The sequence below is a fragment of the Octopus bimaculoides genome, chromosome 1 (genome assembly GCF_046866305.1).
Source record: "Octopus bimaculoides isolate indiv1 chromosome 1, ASM4686630v1, whole genome shotgun sequence".
In the NCBI taxonomy this organism is placed as follows: Eukaryota; Metazoa; Mollusca; class Cephalopoda; order Octopoda; family Octopodidae; genus Octopus; species Octopus bimaculoides.
Window position 1 is genome coordinate 34,125,295 of NC_142928.1, and position 12,179 is coordinate 34,137,473.

Consider the following 12,179-nt stretch of genomic DNA (forward strand, 5'->3'; position numbering starts at 1 on the left):
AGTAATTTTAACTTCAGTTTCATTTCATAAACTTCTCTACACAAATATTTCCTTTCATTAAAAATCTCAGGTTTCAAAGTTACATAATTTTCATGAAATTGAATGTTAACAAAATGTTTGAGCATCTATATATGTATGTATGTATATATATATATATATATATATATATATGTCAACATCATCATCATTGTTGTCCACTTTCCATGCTGGCATGGGTTGGATGGTTTGACTGAGGACTAGTGAGCCAGAAGGCTGCACCAGGCTCAATCTGATCTGGCAAAGTTTCTACAGCTGGATGCCCTTCCTAACACCAACACGAGAGCCAGTCAGGCGGTTCTGGCAACAACCATGCTCAAAAGTGTTTTTTACATGCTACCTGCACGGGAGCCAGTCCGGCAGCACTGGCAACGACCACGCTCAGATGTTGTTTTTCACGTGCCACCAGCACATGTGCCAGTAAGGCGATGCTGGCAATGATCACGCTCGGATGTGCTTTTAATGTTCTACTGACACGAGTGCCAATCAGGCTGTACTGTGATCGGCCACGTCAGTGATTTTGATTATATATATATATATATATATATATATATATGGTAAATTTTGAGCGTGGCCATTGCCAGTACCGCCTGACTGGCCTTCGTGCGGGTGACACGTAAAAGCACCCACTACACTCTCTGAGTGGTTGGCGTTAGGAAGGGCATCCAGCTGTAGAAACTCTGCCAAATCAGATTGGAGCCTGGTGCAGCCATCTGGTTCACCAGTCCCCAGTCAAATCGTCCAACCCATGTTAACATGGAAAGCGGACGTTAAACAATGATGATGATGATATAATAAATAGTAGCAATGTGTTTTCAATGGCACAACAATGCACTATAATAACAACAATGGACTATAATAACTGGTGTAATTTAATCATCCACAGCCTCATATAATATTTCGGAATATAAAAATTCCTTCTCCAGATATCCCTAGGGAAATCTGAAGATGGATGATTAAATTACATCAGTTATTATAGTGCATTTTGCGCCATTCAAAACAGATTATTACTATTTATTATTATTGTTTACAAACAATACACAATGCTTCAAGCGAACTACAATACTCTCCTATATATATATACACGAGGGGTGTATGAAAAGTTTTGAGCCTTGAAGTCTTGTACCATATTTTGTTTTTTTGAGGCTCAAGACTTTTCATACACACCCTTCGTATATATATATATCATCATGAACATCGTTTAACATCCGCTTTCCATGCTAGCATGGGTTGGATGATTTGACTGAGGACTGGTGAACCAGATGGCTACACCAGGGTCCAATCTGATTTGGCAGAGTTTAGTGACCAATGGAGGAGACGTTGGCATGGGAGCTAGTTGTCGAATTTAGTTTGATTCGATTTCACTTGCCTCAACAGGTCTTCGCAATTTTGGTCTCACTTGGCTTGCCAAGTTTTCTCACGCACAGCATATGCTTTATACTTAGCACTTGGTAAGCTATAGATTCCTACATATCCCCTCTCCCTCCAGACTCAACTGACATAGTTGTAACTTGTCATATTGTCCCTACTGTGTCTTAACTCCCCAGATTCCATAATAAACGTTTTTTTTTAACCATTCTTTGAATTGCATCCCATGAGAAGCTTTTCCTGTAGTCACCAACCTACAGTTGTTCAAACTGAACATCAACCACAACAATGTCACGAATCTGGGAAGACAATATATCCTCCTCTGACTAACATATACAACAAAGAGTAGCAAGAGTGAAAACCTTGTCAAAACAGACAGTGAAGCATAGTGCAGTCTTCTACCCAGTCAAACCATCCAACCCATGCCAGCATGGAAAATGGGCATTAAATGATGATAATGATGATGATTCAACCAAATATAGAATGAGTGTTTATAAAAGCACCCCAATGCTAACTGCAGCACAATTTGAACTTCTCAGACAATCATCCATCACTTTAAAGTTCATTGCCTTCTTACTTTATACGAAATAGAACAAAAGGCCTCATAACATTCTTCTATCAAAATCCATTAAAAGACAAATGTGATATTTCCCTCCTAGCTCTTACAACATAAGTTCAAACCTTGTCCGAAGCATTGTTGCTCTGGAAAAATTTTTTTTTTTATATTTGATATCAAAAAATTGTTACCAGACTTAAAGGGATTTCTTGTGGTTAATGTCTCACTGTTCCTTGTTGTTAACTATTTTTCTTTTGATATTTCATTTATTTTAAATCAATGCTACCGATCTCATTCCAAAATTTCTTTTAACTAACATTTCTTTGCTTACATTTTCGTTGATCTTCCAATAGCCATTTTTCACTGTCAACATACAGCATTTTCATTTTTTTCTCTGAGCACTTATTCTCCATTGAATCATATTCTTACTGTTTCAGCTGCCTTCATCTACACATCAACTGATGCCATTTAATGCCCAACCATTCTCAGGTCACAAGTTTTCTGTTTTTCGTAGTATTACGGATCCAACAGATATCTCATTTCTTTCCATCTCATTCAATACTAAACCTGATAACCATACTTATCCGATACATCTTAAAATCATCTAAAGTGTCTTCACTAAACATTATTAGAATACTTCTTCAATTTCTTTATTGCCCACAAGGGGCTAAACATAGAGGGGACAAACAAAGGGGTTAAGTCGATTACATCGACCCCAGTGTGTAATTGGTACTTAATTTATCGACCCCGAAAGGATGAAAGGCAAAGTCGACCTCAGCGGGAATTTGAACTCAGAACGTAACAGCAGACGAAATACCGCTAAGCATTTTGCCCGGTGTGCTAACGTTTCTGCCAGCTCGCCACCTTAGAATACTTCTTCGATGCTGAATTTAACACATATAAGAACATGATCTGCTCATGCTTAAAATATTAAATTAATACCACATTATCTTGTTTATGCTGACTTGTTAAACTGTTGAAATAGTTGCTTTTGTTTACCTCCCACTTCTTTTAGTTATTATTTCATTGATCCCATATGATTTTGCAATCCATTGCTCCTTTAACTATGTTCTTCTTCTCCACTAAGTTACACAACCTTATAAAATTATAAACACATGAACTTTTAAAGGAGTAACGAATTTCTAACTGCTCTGTTAAACAATTCTAAGAAATCTCTTACGAGCAGAATAACCCATTTTAGACACTTTAATGCGAGAGATAAATTACTTTATGACTTTACTTCAATAAAATTACAAGCTTTAATCTTACAAAATAAGTGAAGCCATAAGTTAACTTCATCAAAAACACTACTTATTTATCTTTCATTATCACAACTATCTTTTTAATTCCATCCATGAACCTATCTGAAACTATCTTTTTTTAAGTGAATCTCATCATAAACAAATGTTTCTAGTAAATTATATCTCTAAATATCTTGCAAATGCTTAAATCTCAGGGTATTGAATTTAATTCAATGAGTCATCAGTAGTGGAGTGATAAGTGATAGCCAACTGCTGAAGGATTACTGGTGCTGTTTCCATAGATAGAATACTTAACTCTCAGTAATCAAATACACTTAACTATAGAATATATACCATACCAAGCATAGTGTCTATTCTATATAGCATAGAGTATAGTTGATTTCTTTTATTTAGTCTCAAATGGGATGACCTCCATAGGCTATTGCCTACTGAAGCCATTCTAGACTGGAGAGAGATCAATGAAGTTGATGTTCAGCAGGATGATATCTGAGTAAAATGTGAGTATGGAGTCAGTTCCATACAGTTGTGATTCTAGGGTGGAAGGGTTTGGTTAAATGTTAAATACAGAGTTTGAAGAATGGTGAGAAGTGAGTACAGGAACTGTCCTTGAGTGGGGATGTTATAGTTTATAGGTACTGGAAGTATTTGAATTATGAAAGACAATGAAGACAGCAATTACAGAAATTGACTGCACTGTGTTTTGCAATACTAAGTTCAAATAATTCTATGGTAAAACCATTTGAGTGAAATTTCTATCCACGGGGATGTTCTTCAGTTGCTCATTAACTTGAAATTTTGAATGTATTTCAATATGCAGTAAAACCTTTTGCCCATAGATAATGAAAACCAGGTATTCTACGAATATCTAAAATAAACTATTGAGAGAAAAAGAATAAGTATGGCTTAATCACACAAATACTACCGACTGTCTTTGAAATTGCTTTTTATAATTATATACTTTCATTATTAAGGTGGCAAACTAGCAGAGCATTGGGCAAAATACTTTGTAGTATTTAATTAGATGTTCTGTACCAAACTCAAATCCTACCAAGATCAACTCTGCCTTTCAATCTTTTAGGGTTAAAAAAAAAAAGAATACCAATCCTAGGCAAAGGATTTGTGGAACTGCAAGAACATCCAACTGAATGCCTTGTTCTTTGCACTCTGAGTTTGAATTTTGTCTTGGCTTACATGGGTGGTAAATTTAACCCATGATTTGGTTTAACACCACCACCTGGTACTTTAGCTGTCTTTACCAGAGCCCACTCTGCTGCAAGCAATCAGGCCAGGTTTCTGGTTCAAGAGTAATTTTATCCCTCCTGACTAAAAGATTTTTTTTAAAGTCTGTATATTTTTATTTTTTTTATTAATATTTTTTGCAATAAAGCAATGGACAATATTATTTGGAAAATATTTGTATTTCAAAATGTAATTAGAAAAAATATATTAATGAAGTTTGTAAATCAAAAAATAAACTTTTTAATTACAACTTAAGATTATATGTGTGTATATATATATATATATATATATATATATATATATATAATGAATTTTTCAAAGAAAATTTATATATATTCATAAATTTTTATAAGTTGGTATCATTTTGAAAATATGAAAAAAAAATTTTTATCAAACATTGTAACCAAAAGGAAAATAAAGTTTTGAAATATTTAAGTATTTAAAATTTTTTTATTTCATTCAATTATCAACAGTAGTCTGATGATTTATCAAGGATAAAGAAAAAATGTTGACTTACTAGCCCCCTGTCATCATCATCATCATTCAATATTTGTATTCCATGCTGGCATGGGTTGGACAGTTCAACTGAATCTGACTGGACTGAGGGATGTGTTGGGCTCTAGTGTCTTCTGTGGTAAGGTTTCTATAGCTGGATGCCCCTCCTAATGCCAACCACTTTACAGAATGTACTGGGTATTTGTTTTTTCATGGCATATGCACTAGTGCGGTTATCAAGTAACTTACAAGACAAGATCTCTGGACAGAGTGAGGGTGCAGTATTAAAGAGGTGGTTCCACACTAAGTAAAGACCAGCTAAATTAAGAAAGAGGGACAGGAACAAGTGTCTTGCCGCAGAGGAGAGAGATGGGTACTCCAAACTTAGTATTTCAGATTTTTCATGAGACATGGGATGGAAATTTCTATGATGGCTGTTGAAAATGGGAACAGTCATGACTGAGTGGTTATGAAGTTTGCCTTGTCATCTTGGATTCAATTTCTCTGTGTGGCATCTTGAGCAAACATCACCTACCAAAGGCCTTGGACAGTCTAAGGTTTTTGTGAATGGTACACCCATTCTATTTCAAACCAATTTCCTTACTAACAGTCTCTCTCATTTTCTCTTGTTCTCTCTCATCTAACACCATCACTTGGGATCCCTTTCCTCACTCTCTCTTTATTTACCAGACACAAAATGACCATTTGGTAAAAGTAAACAAAATAAACAAATAAAGACAACAAGGAATAGTGGGAGCTTTTTAGTCATAACAAAGAGAAGAAAACTTCTCTTGTGCTAATACTTAGATAAAATGCACCTAGTATATGCTGTAATTTAGTTTATATGAAAACATGACTGAAAAATAAGCCATAAAAATGTGAACAAATGGAGCAAGGATATAAACTTTCACTGTGAACTGGTTTAAAAACAGTCTCACACCAGTAGCTCCAGATTAAACAACAGAGAATTCACCAGAATTAAATGTATCCATTACAATATTACACATGGTCTCAGTTTCCGACTTTCAATAAATACCACAAACAATGTGAATCTCCATCTCTCCCTCTCTTTCATTCACTCCATTTTTACTCACTCTTCCTTTCCCTTCTCTCTCTCTACCCCCACCTCTTTCTCAGTACACACACACACACACACACACACACACACACACACACACACACACACACACATATATATATATATATATATATATATATATATATATATATATATATAAATGTATGTAATTTTTCGGACTAATGGCTATATGCTAATTAGTGCGTTAAGCAAAGCACATTCACAGTTTGGGCTACCTGGTATCATCCACAGTTGGGATATATTTCCTCTGAATCTAAGCCAGGGATTTCTCAGTGTTAGACGAGATAATACTTGATGAAGGAAACGGAAGATAGATTTAGCATTAGTCTTTATTCAGTACAACAATTGTTTTGCTCCATCCTGCAATTGTCCACTCTGGGTAAGATATTGTGCATCTAACTGTGTTGCACCAATCTGTGCCATTTGTGTTACATGAGATACATGCATAAAGAAGGAGATGTCCCATTAGATATACTGACTTGTCCTAGGCATGTTGTTCTTGCCCGCTATATTTTGATTATTAGCTGGTTATAACCAAAATAGTGGAGGTGCAATGGCCCAGTGGTTAGGGAAGCGGACTCGCAGTCAAAGGATCGCGGTTTCGATTCCCAGACTGGGCATTGTGAGTGTTTATTGAGCGAAAAACACCTAAAGCTCCACGAGGTTCCGGCAGGGGATGGTGGCGAACCCTGCTGTACTCTTTCACCACAACTTTCTCCCTGTTTCTGTTGTGCTTGTAATTCAAAGGGTCAGCCTTGTCACACTGTGTCACATTGAATATCCCTGAGAACTACGTTAAGGGTACATGTGTCTGTGGAGTGCTCAGCCACTTGCACGTTAATTTCACGAGCAGGCTGTTCCGTTGATCGGATCAACTGGAACCCTTGACGTCGTAAGCAAGGGAGCGCCATTAATAACCAAAATAATTTTAGGAATGAGGATTTCTGTACATTATTTACATTGGACGGATATACATACATATATATATGTACACACACATGCATACAAGTATACATAAATATGTATACACATGCACACATATGTATATATATCACACACATGTATGTTAATACATGTATATATATATAACTGGCACTTTGCTGGTTATGACAATGAGTGTTCCAGTTGATCCAATCAACAAAACAGCCTGCTCATGAAATTAATATGCAAATGGCTGAGCACTCCACAGACATGCATACCCTTTACGTAGTTCTCAGGAAGATTCAGCATACGACAGAGTATGACAAGGCTGGCCCTTTGAAATACAGGTACTACTCATTTTTGCCAGCTGAGTGGACTGGAGCAACATAAAACAAAGGGTCTTGCTCAGGGACACAACATGCTGCTGAGTATCGAACTCACAATCTTATGATTGTGAGCCAAATACCCTAACCACTAAGCAACATGCCTTCACACACACACATGGCTGCACACACACACATGTACATAATCAACAACCTTTTTAAGTATTGCTGATTTAAAGCTTTAAAGTATGTTTCTGTTTGGATTTATGAAGTACTGACTGATTATATGTATATGTGTGTGTGTGTGTGTGTGTGTGTGTGTATGTGCATGTGTTGAAGCATATCTAACCAGTCAAACCAATGTATTGAATTCTATAGCAGATAATGTATGTAATATGTAAAGTATATTTTTCAACTCTTGCTTTATGATATGTGCGAATTGTGAATCTGTGTACGCATGCCTGTACATTATGTATGTGCTATATTACAAACATAACTATCTTCTAGATTTATCATTTGTATTAAATTGCATACAAAAACCACTCCCTGGTAACAAAACAAAGAGAAAAATATCTATTAGTGTGACAATATAGCATGAACTAAGAGGACTGAAATAAATTTAAATATTAGAAAGCCTTGCTGCGAGAAGAATAAAGCAATGTGCTTATATTCCTTTATTTCTCTCACAGCTAAGCTTTCTAATTTTTATATCTATTAGGCACGTAAAAAACACCTTTTTGAGCATGGCCGTTGCCAGTACCTTGTGACTGGCCCTCGTGCCGGTGGCACGTAAAAGCACCCACTACACTCTCGGAGTGGTTGGCGTTAGGAAGGGCATCCAGCTGTAGAAACTCTGCCAGATCAGATTGGAGCCTGGTGCAGCCTTCTGGCTTGCCAGTCCTCAGTCAAATCGTCCAACCCATGCTAGCATGGAAAGTGGATGTTAAACGATGATGATGATGATGATGTAAATTCTTCTTAGCAGGCTTGTTTGCTTTGGGTTTCATGGAAGAAACCTAAGTGGCAGATTTAACAAAAGTTTAAGCAGGTTTCATAACTAACCCATAGCAGCCCAAAATTCAAAGCTGACAGCAATCTAACTTCTAATTAAGATCTAATATTCAGCATATTATGAAATAGCAATAATAGTCACCAAAAACACTGGATAAGTCATGCTCTTTCTTCTTTTTATCTATAGTTCTCCTAAGGCTGGTTAGCAGTTTCATTGACATATAAGTAACCAACGCCACAACATTCTCCCTGAACAGGATGTAGGTTCTAATTTTGCAGGGTTCAAGGCAGGCAATTTTTTAATGGAGGTGACAAATTGGTCACATCAACCCCAGTATTTGACTGGTACTTATTTTATTGGCCCCCTGAAGAGATGAAAGGTAAAATTGACTTCAGCAGGCTCTGAACTCAGAATGCAAAGAGCTACAAGAAACGCTGCTAAGTATTTTTGTCCAATATGCTAATGATTGTACCAGTTGGCTACCTTAGTCATACAAATACTATGTCTAAATAAAAGCCAAGGCAATCATGACTATGAAAACATCAATCATAAAGCAACTTCATAAGAGTAACCCTGATTCTCGATAACCACAGTATCATCATCATCATCATCGTTTAACGTCCGCCTTCCATGCTAGCATGGGTTGGACGATTTGACTGAAAACTGGTGAACCAGATGGCTGCACCAGGCTCCAATCTGATTTGGCAGAGTTTCTACAGTTGGATGCCCTTCCTAATGCCAACCACTCCAAGAGTGTAGTGGGTGCTTTTACGTGCCACAGGCACGAAGGCCAGTCAGGTGGTACTGGCAATGGCCACGCAACTGGCAGTGTATTTACAAAAGTAAAAAGCCTAGCAAGAACTGCAAAAGATGCATTAAATAGGGGAATGTTTTCAAACAAATTTCAAAGAAATACATGAAAAGACTACTGTCATATAAAAGACACATTTAGAAATCTGATGTTCTGTAAAATACCGACAGCAAAATGGTGTCACAGCACATGCAGTTTACTTCCTCAGAAGGCAATATTCAGAAGCAGGACAAATTGAAATAGAACTGCAATGACAAAAATATTTCCTTTCTTCAAAATACTTCATCCATCTGTGCACATTGCTTTTGTAAAGGGTGACATCTCAGTAATCAACCTGGAGCCTTCCCTGAATGTCAGACAGCCTGCTTCCCTTATATGTAAGGAACCCTATGATAGCACATTGCTTGTATTTGAAATTCATTATTTGCCTGCAATGAAAGAGAACAAGGGGAGTTATTATAGAGGAGAGTTACCCAACATGCACAATTTGAACAAGCTATGTCCATGAATAAATAAGTTATGCCCTCTTTTGCATTGCTTTCAGGACAACCCTATGTGTGTGTGAATGCGTATGTATATATACTCATGCAAACATAGAGAAAGAAAGGGTGAGAGGGTGAGAGAGAGAGAGAGAGAGAGAGAGAGAGAGAGAGAGAGAGAGAAAGACAGAGAAAGAAAGAGAGCAGACACACATTTGTTTCTCAAAAGGTGGAATAGACAGGCTGATGATGAAAATTTGAACATTTGCATATTGTTGCAACAAATAATTACTCAACCATGAATTAAGAGCAGAACCTGTTGTCAGAAAAAAATGTATGTGTGTGTGTGTGTGTGCATTTACAATATATGTGCATTAGAAAATTTCCTTTTTATTATTGTAGTAGGTTAGGTACATATGTGTGCTGCCTAATAAACAGCTATTGCTGTAATTATCTATATAAATAGTATTCTTTTAGCTTATTTGACTATTTAAGTGCTTCATGTAATTCAGTCATTTGCATTCTGAAGATCAATGTGTTTTATATTGATCTTATATACAATCAAGCCCTCTTTTCCCAGAGGAGGATTCTAATTTATTATTGCTATTCATGTTAGTAGCTTCTGTGGAATTTGAACTCTAAGTCTTCCTGATATTCAGTTTATTGATCTTAGAGGGATAAAATACAAAATTCCATCCTCTAAGGGTTTGAACTTAAACACAATAATTCATTGCTTTTAGTCTAGTGCTCCACTGGATCAGCTGTCTCCATCATACTAAAAGATGGTATGAATCAGCCGAGCTCTGCCTGCTAGAAATAGCAACCCAAATGCTTTTAAATCAGATCCCAATGCTGGATGTTCAAGAAACAAATGAAGGGCAGATTTTCAATCCTAGGGTCATCCTGATTCCAAAAAGGTATAATATGTCTATGTAGAGCAAATGTAGACCAAGATGCAGGGGTCCCAGACAGACAGAATTTCATGTTTACTATTATAGAAGGAGCAAGAAGTGTAACAAAGTGTATCAACTATACAATGGAACAGGCTCTCCTCATATGGTTACTGCTCACAGAACCATTGTTTTTAAGAAGTGGAAGAAAAAAGGATTCCGAAAAGCTGGTGGAAATTCTTCAGGCAAGAAAATGGCAGGATAGAATGAGGTCTGTGTAATGCAAGAAGACATTCTTTGTTGGTTTAGGTATCAATCATGCATGAATTGCATTGCTAGGTCACCATCAAATTTTGGAGGGTAAATGAGTTTCTTCAGGGTTTTTTTTTTTATCTGGACAGCTGTAGCACAGCTAAGAATGAGGTACTTGGAAGACTTGGGGATTTTGAATTTTTGTTGTGTGAAGGATGTGGAGGGACAGCTTAAAAGAATAATTTCAGTTGGCCAGCAGCTGTTTCTAATGAGTCAGGAATGAAGCAAACAGAGCATGTGCGCTTCCAAGAATAATTGACATAAAGAATATATACATATGCATACATACCCCTCACACACACATATATGTGTGTGTGTGTGTATATATATATATATGTAAAATTTCCAATGGCTGAGTATTAGCATCATGCTTTGAAACACGGATTACTAAGGAATTTGAATCAAACTGTTTTGATCCACACATGTAACTCTCAATAAATGTGTTGAGTGCCCTTCTTTTATTTGTCCACTCACTTGTATATACACACACTACTATATGCTGATGATCTTGTACTTATAGTGGAGTCTATAACAGAATTGGAAAAGAAATTCCTGGCATGGAAGCAAAACCTGGAATCGAAGGACCTTAAAGTTAATTAGCAAAGACCAAAGTTCCAGTGAGAAATAAATAAACATGACTCTACAGTCAATGCAGGTGAATATCCCTGGAAAGCTATAAGCAGAAATTCCTAATATGGTGTACCCAGTGCAAGCTATAGATGCACAAGAGGTGCAGTGGAATCACAGGAAGGTTAATGGAGAAAGTAGTGTTTGAGCATGGAAGATGCACAGGAGCCATAGAGACAACAAATGCATGAGAAATTGATTTTCTCAAATGTCCTGGAGGCTCTCTAGAGGTAATAAGTAATTTCTATTACCTAGGTAACCTAATTAGCAGTGGAAGAGAATGTTCCAAAAGTATAGTTGCTAGAATAAGAATTGGATGATGAAGAAAATTTTGTTGCTTCTGTTTGCAACACAAGGTCTCTCTCTCTTCAAGTGAAACGAAGATTATATATGCTTATGTATGAACAGCAATGCTACATAGTCATGAGACACAGGGCCTTAAATGCAGAGGACATGCAGAAGAAGAATGAAGTTAGTATGCTGTGTTGGATGTGCAATGTCAGTGTGTATATATGACAAAGTGTTAGTGCACTGAGAGAAAAGTAAAGCATAAGAGGAATTAGATGTAGCATGCAAGAAAGAAGATTGTGTTGGTTTGGTCATGTGATGCATATGGATGAGGAGAGTTGCGTAAAGAAGTGCCAATCGCTTAAAGTGGATGGAACTTGGGATGAAGTATTGAAGGCTGACCTCAAAATGCTGAGCTTTACGGAGGCAAAGGACTGAGATAATTGAAGTTTTGCTGTGCT